Here is a 15,407-nt window from a genome sequence, read left to right on the forward strand (position 1 = left end):
ATGTCCATGCCCCATTGATCGAACAGGCAAGACACCGTGGAAGTTTTTAATTCTTCCGCGGGACGATGCAAGAAACTGTGGTATCGTTGGCAGGATAAGCATGTGGCGACTGTCCGGGCGGCGTCCTTTTGTAAAGTCGGCCAAAAATAGCCGACCAAAAGAATCTTCCTTGCCAACGAACGACCGCCCGGATGCCCTCCACATGAGCCTTGGTGTACTTCTTGCAAAATATAGTCCACATCCTCCGGGCCGACGCATTTAAGCAGAGGCCTGGAGAACACCTTTTTATAGAGCTGGTCGCCAATGAGGACGAACCGACCAGCTCTTCTTCTGAGCAGATGTGCCTCCACCCGATCGAACGGCGTTGCTCAGGACTTCAAAAACTTGGTTATAGTCGTTCGCCAGTCATTTGGGAATGTGAGTCCCTCCATCCGATCGATGTAGGCGACCAGAGACACTTGCTCGACTGGCTGCTCAATGACGATTGGTGATATCGAACTGGCCAGCTTAGCCAGTTCATCTGCAGCCTGATTGGCCGCACGGGGGATCTTCTGTTCCACCACCTCTCGGAAACCGATCCTAAGTTTGGCGAAGGCTTCCGCATAAAGCTTTAGCCTAACGTTGCTTATCTCAAATGCTCCCGAAAGTTGCTGAGCGGTCAACTGTGAGTCTGAATGAATTATCACATTGCTAGCTCCCACATGCCGAGCAGCCTGTAGACCTGCTATAAGCGCCTCATACTCCGCTTCATTGTTGGTCGCTTTGCAGTCTAGCCGTACGGATAGGTGCATCCGTTCTCCATGGGGGGAGACTAGCAGTACGCCTACTCCACTTCCCTGTTGAGTGGACGATCCATCTACATACACCTTCCAAGTGGCTTCGGGCTCAGGATTTTGTACCTCAGTGATGAAGTCTACAAACAACTGTGCCTTGATTACCGTACGGGGCTGATACTGTATGTCAAACTTGCTAAGCTCTGTGGTCCATTTGATCAGCCGCCCGGACGCCTCAGGGTTCAGGAGAACTCGACTTAAGGGGCTATTCGTCATGACGATGATAGTATGTCCCAGGAAATAGGGTCAGAGCCTTCGAGCGGCTAGAACAAGTGCGAAGGCAAGCTTCTCAAGACCAGTGTAGCGGGACTCAGCATCTTTTAGAATGTGACTAAGGAAATACACCGGCTGTTCTTCGCCGTTCTGCCGGACCAGCGCTGAGCCGACCGTGTGCTCGGTTGAAGACAAATAAATGAGGAGAGGCTCGCTGACAAATGGCTTAGCTAATACAGGTAATGAGTTTACGTAGGTCTTCAATTCTTCGAACGCTCGATCACACTCCTCGTCCCATTGGAATTTGGCTGCCTGACGCAGGATCTTGAAGAACGACATGCTTCGATCGGCCGTCCGAGAGATGAACCGGGATAGCGCTGTTATGCGACCCGTAAGGCGCTGGACTTCCTTCAAGTTTCTAGGTGGAGGCATATCTTGTAGCGCTTTGACCTTGCTAGGGTTGGCCTCAATGCCTCGCTCGGTGACTATGTAGCCTAGGAAATGACCACTTTTTGCTCCAAACAGGTATTTCTACGGGTTCAACTTGATCCCGTATGCTCGTAGTGTCTGGAAAGTTTCCTCTATATCTGCAAAGAGGTCGGCCACTCAGAATGATTTAATGAGTATATCATCAACATATACCTCTAGATTTCGTCCGATCTACTTCCGGAACACTCTGTTCATGAGTCGCTGGTACGTAGCCTCTACGTTCTTCAGTCCGAATGGCATGACTCTGTAGCAATAAGTGTCGTTCGCTGTGATGAAACTAACCTTCTCTTGATCCTCCCGGGCGAGTGGCACCTGGTGATAACCCTAATATGCATCCAGCATGCATATCAGTTGGCACCCGGCGGTCGAATCCACCATTTGGTTAATCCGGGGCAGTGGGTAGAAATCCTTCAGACACGCCCTATTCAGGTCGCGGAAGTCGATGCAAACTCTCCACTTGTTACCGGGCTTTGAGACTAGCACCACATTTGCGAGCTAGCTTGGGAACTGAACCTCGCGTATGTGGCCGGCCTCCAGAAGCTTCTCGACTTCCGCACGTATTATGACGTTCTGCTCGGCACTATAATCCTGCTTCCTCTGCTTGACGGGCCGAGCGTCCGGCCGGACATGTAGCTCGTGCTGCGCGACGATCAGCGAGATTCTTGGTAGCTCGTGTGTCGACCACGCGAAGACATCGTGGTTTTGTTGGAGACATCTGATCACCTCCTCCTCCTGGCTTGCCTCCAGGTCGGAGGCAATGAACGTAGTGGCCTCCGGTCGAGCCGGATGAATCTGTACCTCCTCCTTTTCTTCATAAACAAAAGTAGGCGGCTTCTCGGTTATAGTATTTACCTCGATACGAGGGGCCTTCCGAGCGAATCTCGCCTATGCTCGCACCATCTCCACATAGCAACGCCGCGCTGCCAACTGATCGCCTTTAACTTCTCCCACTCGGTCTTTTACGGAGAATTTGATCTTCTGGTGGAAAGTTGAGACGACTGCCCGAAACTCGTTAAGGGCCGGTCAGCCCAAAATGACGTTGTACGCAGAGGGAGTGTCCACAACGATGAAGTTAGCAGCCCGCATCCTTTTGAGTGGCTCTTCCCCGAGCAAAATGACCAACTTAATCTGACCGACTGGCTGAACCTCGTTCCCCGTGAATCCGAACAAGGGCGTGGTCATCGGTAGTAGCTCTGCCCTGTCGATTTGGAGTTGGTCGAACACCTTCTTGAAGATTATGTTGACCGGACTCCCTGTGTCAATAAAGATGCGGTGAATAGTATAGTTCGCTATTACCGCTCGGATGATGAGGGCGTCATTGTGCGGCACTTCGACTCCCTCGAGGTCACCAGGAACAAAGCTGATCGCCGGCCCGCTCGCCTTCTCTTGACTGCATCCCACAGCATGTATTTCCAATCGTCAGGCGTACGACTTGCAGGCTCGGTTGGAGTCCCCACTTGTAACGACCCAAAATTCCTCATTACGAGTCCAAATAGTACGTAAAAATATTTAGAAATGCTTTAGAAATATTCTAGAGATTTTTAGAAATTTTTAGAGTATTTTTATGTAATTTTTGGAGGTCGTTTGGTATTTTTACTAAACGAAAGAAGTTTCGACAAAAATAATGTCCAAGCCAAGATTCGAATCGGAGGCCTCAAGCCGAGCCAACTCTTAAGCGAATCCGGCTGACCAAGTGCCCAAGCGGGCGTTGCTAATTAAAGAAGGAACAAAATCTATTTAAGCAGTAGTTGAGGAATAGGAAATAAATTGGAATAAAAAAGGGCGGCTGAGGAATCGAACCCGCAACCTCTGACCCGATCAAGATTTAGCAAAACGCGGCTGACCAAGTGTCCCAGCGATTGTTGCCGATTAAAAAGGGGAATGAAATATATTTAAGTAATAGTTAATAGGAAACAGAAAATAAATGGGAATAAAAAGGGCGACTGAGAAATCGAACCCGCGACCTCTGACCCGGTCAAGATTTAGCAAAGCGCGGCTGACCAAGTGTCCCAGCGAGCGTTACCAATTAAAAAGGGGAATGAAATTTATTTAAATAATAGTTAATAGGAAAACATAAAATAAATAGGAATAAAAGGGATGCAGCCCAGATTCGAACCCACAACCTCCAACCCGACCCGAACCTTAAGCGGATCCGGCTAACCAAGTGGCCAAGCGGGCGGTTCTGTTTAGAAAAGATAGAAAAATTTATTTAAGGAGTTAACAGAAATATTGAGTTATAAAAAGGGATAAGTTGATGTTCTGTTTTCCCGTGACCTAAATCATTCTCTCCTTCTCTTCTGCGTGCGAAGACAGAGCTCGGGCAGAAAACAAAAGGGAGTTAGGGCATCGTCTCCGGCGGCCAACCAAGGTCCTAGAAGCCCTTCTTGTTCGGTTGTGAGTCCAAGAACACCAAGGTAAGTGCTACTCACCTGCGGTAAGGGTAGTTTCGAGCTTTGATTTAGTGTTTCTTTTAGTTTTCAGAATATGCTGTGAAGGATTGTGGTTGCTTGGTAATTTAGAGTAGATCCAAGATTTGTTTTCCCCTTGTAATTAGAAATTCGGATTTTTATGTGAGCTTATAGTGCAGATTTTTAATTAAGTCTATAGTGCAGATTTTAATTAAGCTTATAGTGTAGATTTTTATGTAGACTTATAGTGCAGATTTTAATTAAGCTTATAGTGCATATTTTAATTAAGCTTATAATGCAGATTTTTATGTAAGCTTATAGTGAAGATTTTAATTAAGCTTGTAGTGCAGATTTTAATTAAGCTTATAATGCAGATTTTTATGTAAGCTTATAGTGCAGATTTTAATTAAGCCTATAGTGCATATTTTAATTAAGCTTATAGTGCAGATTTTTATGTAAGCTTATAGTGCAGATTTTAATTAAGCTTATAGCGCAGATTTTGATTAAGTTTATAGTGCAGAATTTTTGTGGAACTTGTAGTGCAGATTTTTGGTGGAATTTATAGTGCAGATTTTAATTAAGCCTATAGTGCAGATTTTAATTAAGTTTATAGTACATATTTTTATGTAAGCTTATAGTGCATATTTTAATTAAGCTTATAGTGCAGATTTTAATTAAGTTTATAGTGCAGATTTTTGGTGGAATTTATAGTGCAGATTTTAATTAAGCCTATAGTGCAGATTTTAATTAAGCTTATAGTACAGATTTTTATGTAAGCTTATAGTGCAGATTTTAATTAAGCTTATAGTGCAGATTTTAATTAAGTTTATAGTGCAGATTTTTGGTGAAACTTGTAGTGCAAATTTTTTGTGGAACTTGCAGTGCAGATTTTTGGTGGAACTTATAGTGCAGTTTTTTTTTAAAAAAAAAGATTATAGTGCAGTTTGGTTAAGTATTATAGTGCAGAATTTATGTTTGCATAATATGCAGAAATAGTGTAGCATAGAATGCAGAATCTTGATTAGTATAGTATGTAGAATTTTGATTAGCATAGTATGCAGATTTTTGTTTATGCATTTCAAAGTTAGAATTTGTTTAAACATTTCAGTTTTTAAAGAAACATTCTTTTATTAGAGGTATTAACAAGTATAAGAAAGATAAAGAAAAGAAAGAAAAAGGCCAAGGCCTTAAGTAGATCTTGAAGTCAAGACTTTAGGGATTTTGGCACACATGGTGCTTATTAAAATGTCAAGACATTTAAAGAAGAAGTAATTAAGATATTTTACTTTGAAGAGGCTAGTACCCGACTTCCGAGGTTGTCGTTAAACAAATCTAGGTGTCCAATTCCGAGGTCTTGGCCCTGGTAAACCGAGGTCTGCTCTTTTAGGATTGGTGGCTCGCTACCCCAACCTATTAGGGAACGCGCATAAGATGGTACTACGCCTAGGCCTAAGAGAAGTTGATTATTATTTTGAAGTATTAAAGTATAAGTTATTTTTAAACAAAAGAAACAAACTTCACATAAGTTTAAAATTCAGCAAGTTTAGTTTTCCTATATGCTGACATGTTGTTTAGATTTGCTTACATGTTTAGTATTTCAGTATGCTATGTTTCTTTTGCTATTAGATGAGCATGAGTAGTATTTCTTTCTGAGCATTCAGTTTTAGATTTCTTCTAGTAACATGCATATTCGAGTTTTGTGAGTTAGATAGCGCTTACTAAGTAATTTTTCTTATAATTGCATTTCCTCTTACTGTAGATAGAGAAAAGGAAAAGCTATAGCAAAGGAAGGCGACAAGGAGGTGCGGATGGATGTGTGATGCCCGAACTATGGAAGCCTTGGGATTTATCATAAGAATTTATTAACAAAGAGTTGAGTAGAAGGTATTAGATGAGTCATTTAGTCTTCCGCTGCTAGTTAATTGTATGTTTTGAGTTCTCCGAGAGTTTTAGGAATTACTATCAACATGTGCGCAATGTTAGTCAAGATAAGTTAGTAGTCCAGTAGCGCTCCGCCCTCACAGACTAGTAGTGAGGAGGGTGGGGTGTTACACCACTTGTTGGCCCACCGGCGATGATATTGATTTCCCCCCGAGCGAAATTACTTCTATTTTCTTCCTCCCGAGCAGACGGTCTGGCTTGCTCATGGGTGACTCGGGGGCTGGCCCTTGGCTAGCGCTGTTGCTGCTGGTGATGGTGCCGCTCGGGTGAACGCCGAACTATTCGCCGCTCGACTTGCTGATGATGAGTTCGCCTGTCCGGTGAAGGTGACCAGCGACGATAGATCCTCGGCTCAGGTTGGCTGATCAGGGGGAGACTTCGGCAGTCTCGAGTGTTATGGATGGCTGATTGATGGATTTTGCAAAACATGAGCGTCCATACCTTGCCTTTTTGTCGGGGCCATTCGGTCGCAATGTGCTAAACGGCTGACGACCTGGAATCTTGAGGTGGCCTTATCCCCTCGGCACGCGGTCCTTTTGGCGGTTGCTGGTTGATGTGTATTCTCCGTTCGGTTTGGGTTGGTGGCTCGCCCGACGCTTCCTTCTTTCGAGCCGCCTGTGCTTCTTCCACATTAATATACTCACTTGCCTTTTTCAGCATGTGGTCGTAGTCGCGAGGCGGCTTCCGGATGAGCGAGCGAAAAAAGTCCCCGTCGATTAAGCCTTGTGTAAAAGCATGCATCATTGTCTCAGACGAGACCGAGGGGATGTCCATAGCTGCTTGGTTGAAGCACTGAATGTAGGCTCGGAGAGTTTCTCTTGGCCCTTGTTTCATGGAAAAGAGGCTCACGCTAGTCTTCTGATAGCGTCGGCTGCTGGCAAAGTGATGAAGCAATGTCGTTCGGAAATCTCTGAAGCTCTTAATGGATCCATCCGATAACCTCCGGAACCAGCGTTGAGTCGAACCGGACAATATAGTAAGGAAGACTCTGCATTTGACTCCATCGATATATTGATGAAGAGTGACAGCATTATCGAACTTACCGAGATGGCCGTCCGAATCCGTTACACCACTATACTCTCCGATCGATATTGGAGCGTAATGTTTTAGGAGAGAGTCTTGCAAGATCGCCTCAGAGAACTGGCGATTGACCCGCTCGGGGGATGACTCTGCGCTCGGCGCTTTCCCTTTTCTGGCGTCCCGCACGGGTGCTTCATCGGACTATCCTTGGTTGGTGAGGGCCAACTCCGACGGAGTCTGGAACAGTGCCCGATGGAATGGGATAGGGGCGGCCGACGCGTCTCCTGGTGTGCCGGTCTGCCCCTTGTTCTGAGCCCAGGTAGAATATTGCTCCGGTCGATCCTCCATTGCCGCTCGGCCTCCAGAAACCGAGGTGGCCTGCTGCGCTATCCTCTCGGCTTGGGCCTTCTGCTATTGCTCCACCATCTTTGCGGCTCGTGCCTGAATGAGTGCCTCTAGCTCCTCGGGAGAGAGCGTTACCATGAGTTGGCGTCCAGCTTCTTCCATCTTCTCGACTCGAATTCAAGTGCGTTCCCACAGACGGCGCCAATTTGATCCTGTCCGCGCACTGAGTCGATGGAAACTGGGGACGTGGCGCTCTCTACTACTCCCAGATGCTCTTCATAGCGACGTAAGCCTCCGATGAACCTGCAACAAAGCCGGGCTGGGAAGGGGTTTCCGGTGACGACCCTCCGACGCTCAAGTCAGGCGAAGGCAAGAAGCAATAAAATAGAGACTGTGGCTACAGTAGACGAGAAGAAAATCATACCTCCGTCGAAGTCCGGGGGTCTTTATATAGGACCTCGGAGAGGCGCGTGCACACTTCCCAAGGCGTGCATGTTCCTCAAAGCATACCTTGGAATGACTGTGTCAGAAAAGTATGTCTGACACCATACCCCAATTGTCCGAACATATCTCTGTCATGGCAGCGGAAACTTCCTCCGTACGATCCTTGGTACGGCCTGGCCGCCGACCATGCAACTTGTCGGCGGCAGACGTCTCGAGAATGATATCACTAGCTGCCCCTTTTGTCCTCTTCTAAGCCCCTTGTCTCTAATTGGGTCGGTCGAGCTGCTCGCTTGACTTCCCGGGTGCTCGGGTATACACGCACCTCGGACCAGGCGAGACTGCCGCTCGGTCACATACTAGGATGGGGCATCGATTAGTTATTTTGTAGTTCGGCAGAGCAGCTTAGCTACTCGGCATAGCGGTTTCTCTATAAAGGAGCTTGTGAGCGTCGGAAGCTCAACCCGAGGTCAAGCTGTCTTCGTGTCGGCCCGAGGTCTACTCAGGTCGATCGGCTAGGAGACTCCCTCCCTGTTCGGTCGGACCTTTGACTCTCCCGTGTCATTGACCCCTTCCTCTGTGGGCCCCCGATCTTTACCACCGGATCAATTGACTCTGCATGGATGGAGAGATTTTCAGTAAAATAGTTACAGTAGTAGTGAAATATAGAAGATAAAAGAATTAAGTCTCCCTTTATATGCTTTATGCATATAGAATAGAATAGAATAGATCAGATCAGGAGCTCCAGTTTCTCTCAGAAAGAGAGGAATTGCTGTAGACATAGCTAAGTATTAGCTTAATCACATCTTGTTCCCACCACTTTCTTGATGTGTAAAATGAAGTTAACATGCAAAGTCTTAATTGGAGCCAAACACCAACTTGTGCCTTTCTAAATAGATAGATTGATCTGTAGATATTGTGTCAGTAGTTAGACTACGACACTAAGGAATGTTGTTTCATAATCCCAAGAAATTTAACTTGAGGATTGTTACGTATGCTAGGATTTAGATATGCCGTCGTCCACCAACGCCGCCGCTGCTGCTACTGCTGCATGAAGGAGTGAGTGATTATGGCAGAGAGAAGTCTTGCATTCCCCTTCGTTCTATTAACCAGTTGCTGGTTTTACCCCGGAAACATCCATAAACACTTCAAAAGAGGTTAAGAAACTGCTGCAATTTCTTCAACTACAGTCCAAACTTTATTGTCATTGACGTGGGTAGATGGAAAGCCATGTGGGCTTTTTGGAATTTTCCACGGTCTCCATTTTTTTCTTTAGGATTGGGAGGAGCCGAAGGAACCACATCTCTCTCTTGATCCCCTTCTCCTTCCACGAGTCTTCGTTATCGCTGTTGCCTTCTCACCACTGCCACCACCGCCTCCCGGAAGCCCCTTTTTTCCCGATGTCTCCCCTTCCTCACGGTGCCACGATCTTCGTCTTCCTCGTGTCGCCTTCCTTGCTGACCTTCACGCTAGAGCTCCATGCCAACAAAGCCTCCACCTCTCTTCCCACGCCGCAACATTTGTTGACGCCACCGCCTCCGGCCTCCAAGCCCCAGCCGTAGCCGACCTTGTCCACCTCTCCTCTCACACCCTCGTCCAGGACCACGTCGCTGTTCACTTTGAGGTAGATTTCAACTCCGGCATCCAAGGCTTAGCTCTCCCGACTCCTACCGTACGCCTTATTTAGATCCAGCTCTCCACTTGGTCTTGCCGACTAGGCACTCAGTTCATCTCCGATCAACCCCGTCATTCAGACGACTTAGGTCTCCACTAGGCCTATCAACTTGTCAACTGAGTGCACAACTAATCTCCGATTAGCCTTGCTATTCGGACGCCTCGACTCACATCCCACTCTTTCGTACTATAAAAAAGCTCCAACCTCGCGGGTCAAGATATGCATACACTTTTATATACGATTACATACATACATTCATTATTGTTTATCTTCCTCATCTCCCTAGTTGGAGACTGACATGAGCATTGGAGTGGATGATGCGGGGTACCCTCGGCCTCCATTCTAACCCTCTTCTTCGCTCCTCTACTCCCCATAGGCTCTCTAGACGATTCAATTTTTCCTGCAGCGTACGGTGATGTCATTTTACAACTCCACAGGTATCTACGATGGTCCCACCATCCACCTGGCTCTTCCGGCGACGAGGACAACTCACCTTTTCTTCGGAGACTCAGCAACCTGCTCAATATCGAAGATAGCTCACCTTTTCTTTGAAAACTCTATGACTTGATCAATATAAAAGATAGCTCACCTTATTCTTTTTCCTAATCATGGCGACTTAGTCAGCATCGCCAACATCTCAATAGTGGCTCACCCTCCCGATGATCTCAAGAAGGAAAAAATTGTCACAATCTGTGAAACAACTAAGTTAAGATCCTGAACTGAGACGATAAGATGGATGACACCTAAAGACTTGCTACCCTCATCATGACCTAAGAGGATTTCAACAAACTCATCATCACTACATTACAAGACCGAGAGAGATGAATTTCTTAGGCGTTATTTTCATTCAAAAACTACAATAGAAGCCCACAGATCTTTGTCCTAAAGAGATCCTTACTCTCTAAATTCTCGGTCGACACAGGAGATACAAATTTATTAACTTCCATACATTTGGTTTTATATATATCTCAGTCCGCCAATCAATACCATTTTTATGGATTGACTCGATATTTGCCTTCAATGTCGAACCCGATTTCTTGTAATATTTTCTCCACAACTCCGCAGACACTTGAGAGCTACGGGATTGAGCCTATTATATTCTCTCCTGACTCCACGAATGTTTGGAAGTTGTGGGATCGATCTATTCTCTTTCTTAGCGGGATCAAGTTATTTTTCCCTTAGCGGGATCAAGTCTTATCATATTCTCCCCCCGACTCCGTGGACATTCGGGCTTGGAGTTGAGGGATCGAGTATTCCCTCAGTGGATTCGAGTTATTCTCTTCCTAAACTAGATTGAGTGAATTACTTTTTCCCCGACTCCGCGGGCATTCGGGAATTGTGAGATTGAGTTTATTATATTTTCTCCCTGACTCCGCAAAAGCTTGAGAGTCATGGAATCGAGCTATTCCCTCCCTCAACAGGATTAAGTTTATCATATTCTCTCCTCGGCACTACAGATATTTGGGAGTTGAGTGTTGGTGCAATCGACCCAATTTGATCAATACGATCATGGTTTTGATGTGTGTGTCAAAGATTTTAAGTTAGACTTTCATATGTGTTTGATATGTGTTTGAGTCTTGCAGGACTTGGTGAAACACATGAGGAACTTGGTGCGGCCAAGCTTGGGAAGCTCATCCTAGGGCTCTGATCCTTGAGTCGGTGAAGGATGATGTGGAAGACATCTGAGGGATCGCCGGACGAGGAGCAACGGAGTGGAGCCGAGGGAAGCGGATTTCAAGGCAATGTGAAGGATAACACAGAGAGGAGTCGCGAGCTCTGGTGCATCTGAGGGATGAAGGCCAAAGGAAGAGGGCTTCAAGGGCGACTCCGGAGAGGATGAGTGTGAGTGTGTAGCCGACACCAGTCGACTGGTGCAGTCGACTGGGAGTGAACAAAATCATTCTGTTCGCTCAGCCAGCAGCTAACAGTCGATTGGTAGTTTTACCAGTCGACTGGTAAATGACCGTTCGTAAACCATTGATGTTACGAAGTAGCCGTTGGCTATCTCCAACAGTATCACCAGTCGACTAATGGTTTTGCCAGTCGACTGGTGCCGAGATAAGTTGATATGATGATCATCAACTCTCTCCTCTTATTTATAGGAAGCTTTGGGGCTTGAAGGAGGTCACTTATGCTTATTGAATAACTCCTAGCCTTTGCCAAAGCTTCCAAGTCTACTCTCTTCCTCCCAAGCCTAAACTTTATCATTGTAAAGAGGAAGAGATCCTTTGTGAGAGGTTTGCTCCACCGAGAAGGAGAAAACTCTAGCTGGAGATTGTCGGGGATTGATCCACCGAAGGATCAAGGGTTCGTCCACCTCAAGGACACGTCGTGGAGTAGGAGCAAGTAATCTCCGAACCACGTTACATCGAGCTTGTTAGCGATTTGGTATTCTTTCTTTATTGTTTTCATTAGTTAGTTGTATTTCCGCTTGCGCACTAACTTTGTAGGAGAAGCAATTGATTTGGGGGTGACCTAGCTATCTAACCCCCCCTTCTAGCTAGCCACCGATCTCCCAACAATTGATATCAGAGCGATGACGCCTTTAACGGACTAATCGCCAAGAAGAGCACTATCAAAATGGCCAGTTCAAGCATTCATCTACCTAAATTCGAAGGAGACTTCTCTTGGTGGAAGAAGAGAATGGAGGTATTTTTTGAAACCGATTTTGACATTATGCTAATAATAGAAAATGGTTTTGAGATGCTTAGGGATCAAAATAATGAGTTAATTGAGAAAGTAATATGGAGCAAGAAGCAAAGAGAAGAGCATTTATCAAACTCAAGAGCAATGCACCATCTCTTGAGTGTTCTTCCTCAACAAGAAGTAACTCGGATTGGGAACTATACAAGTGCAAAGGATTTGTGGGAAAGACTCATAGAGCTTCATGAAGGCACATCGGAGGCAAAGTTAGCAAGAAGAGACCTTCTCCGAACTCAACTCAACAACATTAAACTTGAGAAAGGAGAAAGTATCTTCACTTCATTCTAAAATTAAAGAAATTTTAAGTTGACTAACAAGTGTAGGTGAGAAACTCTTCAACCGAGACATTATGATGAAAGTCATCAATGCTTTCCCAAGAAACACGACATGGAGCTCAATTGTAGACTCGTTCTACATTTCAAAGGATCTAGAGAAGAGCTCTCTAGATAAATTCTTTTCAACTATGGAGCTTCATGAGACACAAGTTGAAGGGCTAGATAGAGAAAGATCAAGAGGAGTAGCCTTTGTAGAAAACAAGGGAAAGGGGAAGAAGAAGAAAGCTCCATCTCAATCAACTTCCGATTCCGAGGAGTCAAGTGCCTCAATGGATAGCGATCAAGAGGCATATATGGTAAGGAAGATGAGAAAAGCATTTAAATCTTTTTCTACTAACAAATCCCATGCTAGGAAAATTCAAGAGGCAAGAGTAGAACTAGGAAGGTCATTTGCTATAATTGCCAAGGAGAAGGACACATGAGGGATGATTGCCTTCTCTTGAAGAAGAAAGAAGAAAAGAAGAAAGAGAAGAAGAAGTCAAAGGAAAAAGGGAATAAGGTCAAAAACCTAAAAGCAACATGGGATGATATGTCGTCATTGGAAGAAGAAGAGCACCATGTGCCCCATTTTGCTCTAATGGGAATTGATGATGTTGCCTCCACCTCATCCAAAATAGAAGAAGGAGTTCAAGTGAAGATGAAGAAGGGAGCTCAAGTGAAGAAGGAGGTCAAACTTCGAATTCGGACTTCTCGGTAAGTGAGGTACATAATCTTCCTCCCCATGTTTTAATTAAAATTATTTCAAGTACAAATGATGATTTGTTTAAGGCAAAAAGAAAGAAGAAATCTTTGAAAAATGATTAGAATCCATGTCTATTAAGGATAATGATATGCATGCTTCTTCTACTAATTCGAATGATTCATGTTTAAAAGAAGAAAATAGGAAATTAAGGGAAAAGGTAGAACACCTTACAAATGCCCTTAGAAAATTTGAAATTGACTCTAAAATCCTAAACATAATTATTGGGAACCAAAGGGCAAGTTTTAAGAAAAATGAGTTAGGTTACAATGAACCCAACAATGAAAAGACCTACCATTGTCTACTTGCTAGGGGGCAATCAAAAACTAAGACCATAGATAGAAAATGGATCCCCAAGGAATATTTGGTTAACCAAATTAGAAAGAATTTCTATTGGATGCCAAAATCAATCCTCAAGGGTTAGAGGATTATGGGTTAGTCAACCATGGAAATCATAATTCTATTTTTTTTTATATATGGTTGACTTGAGACCTTAAGGGGGAGCACTTGACCTTGATAGAAATTCATGATCAAAAGGACAAAGTAGAGGTTACCTTTATCTCACAATGACTTGCATTATTTTCTAACCATAAATGTGAGATACTAGGATGATATAAATAATTCACTTATGCTTATGACATTTTGATGAGTTATGAAAAATATCAATTTTTAGAGATCTTAGGCCAACTATGGGGAAAGTGAATGTTTAATTAATGGACATCTTGCCCATAAATCATAGTTGGATATATTAAATATTTTGAAAACAATTCTATGTTTCACTTACCGTGGTATAGTTATTTTAAAACATATGAATTCAAAACAAGGTTTAAAATTGATACAAACTTTCATGTTTTCAAGGTTTGTGAGATTTTGGTCAAAATTTCAAAAATAATTTGATTTTCTATGAAAATATATTTTTCCTTGATAGAGGATTTTAAAAGAAATATGTTTTCAAAATTTCATGATTTTTTGAATTTTCTATAATTTTTTATGCATTTCTGAATTTGGCTTCAGAATGCTAAAATTCGAATTGGGTTTGTACCAGTCGACTGTGACAGTTAGCAGTCGACTGGTACCTATTTCCCAACACTTTCAGAAGTTGGTTTTGGATATTTTTAAGTCCACATTGATACCTTGGTATATGTACTTGTTTAGTACAATTTTTGATGGTGTCAAAGGGGGAGAAATGGGAAGGTTTAAGTTAGAAACCTAATTGTGTGTATGTGTAAAACTGAAAAATTATGGTTGAGAGCATATGTTAAGGGGGGGCTTGGGTTTTATGCTTCATGTTTACATATTGCTTGTAATTTTCAAAAGTTATTATTTGTTCCTAACTTAAACATATTGCCACATATCAAAAAGGGGAAGATTGTTGATGCAATCGACCCAAGTTTGATCAGTACGATCATGGTTTTGATGTGTGTGTCAAAGAGTTTAAGTTAGACTTTCATATGTGTTTGATATGTGTTTGAGTCTTGCAGGACTTGGTGAAACACATGAGGAACTTGGTGCGGCCAAACTTGGGAAGCTCATCCTAGGGCTTAGATCCTCGAGTCAGTGAAGGATGATGTGGAAGACATCCGAAGGACCACCGGATGAGGAGCAACGGAGTGGAGCCGAGGGAAGCGGACTTCAAGGCAATGTGAAGGATGACACGGAGAGGAGCCGTGGGCTCGGGTGCATCTAAGGGACGGCTCGGGTGCATCTGAGGGACGAAGGCCAAAGGAAGAGGGCTTTAAGGGCGACTCTGGAGAGGATGAGTGTGAGTGTGTAACCGGGACCAGTCAAATGGTCCAGTCGACTTGTGCAATCGATTGGGAGCGAACAAAAGCATTCTGTTCGCTCAGCCAGTAGCTACTAGTCGACTGGTAGTTTTACCAGTCGACTGGTAAATGACCGTTGGCAAACCATTGGTGCTGCGAAGTAGTTATTGGCTACCTCCAACTGTAGCACCAGTCGACTGATGGTTTTGCCAGTTGACAGGTGCCAAGATGAGTTGATATGATGATCATCAACTCTCACCTCTTATTTATAGAAAGCTTTGGGGCTTGAAGGAGGTCACTTATGCTTATTGAATAACTCCTAGTCTTTGCCAAAGCTTCCAAGTCTACTCTCTTCCTCCCAAACCTAAACTTCATCATTGTAAAGAGGAAGAGATCCTTTGTGAGAGGTTTGCTCCACCGAGAAGGAGAAAGCTCTAGCCGGAGATTGCTAGGGATTGATCCACCGAAGGATCAAGGGTTCGTCCACCTCAAGGACACGTCG

This window comes from Zingiber officinale, chromosome 3B (assembly GCF_018446385.1).
Source record: "Zingiber officinale cultivar Zhangliang chromosome 3B, Zo_v1.1, whole genome shotgun sequence".
NCBI classification, from domain to species: domain Eukaryota; kingdom Viridiplantae; phylum Streptophyta; class Magnoliopsida; order Zingiberales; family Zingiberaceae; genus Zingiber; species Zingiber officinale.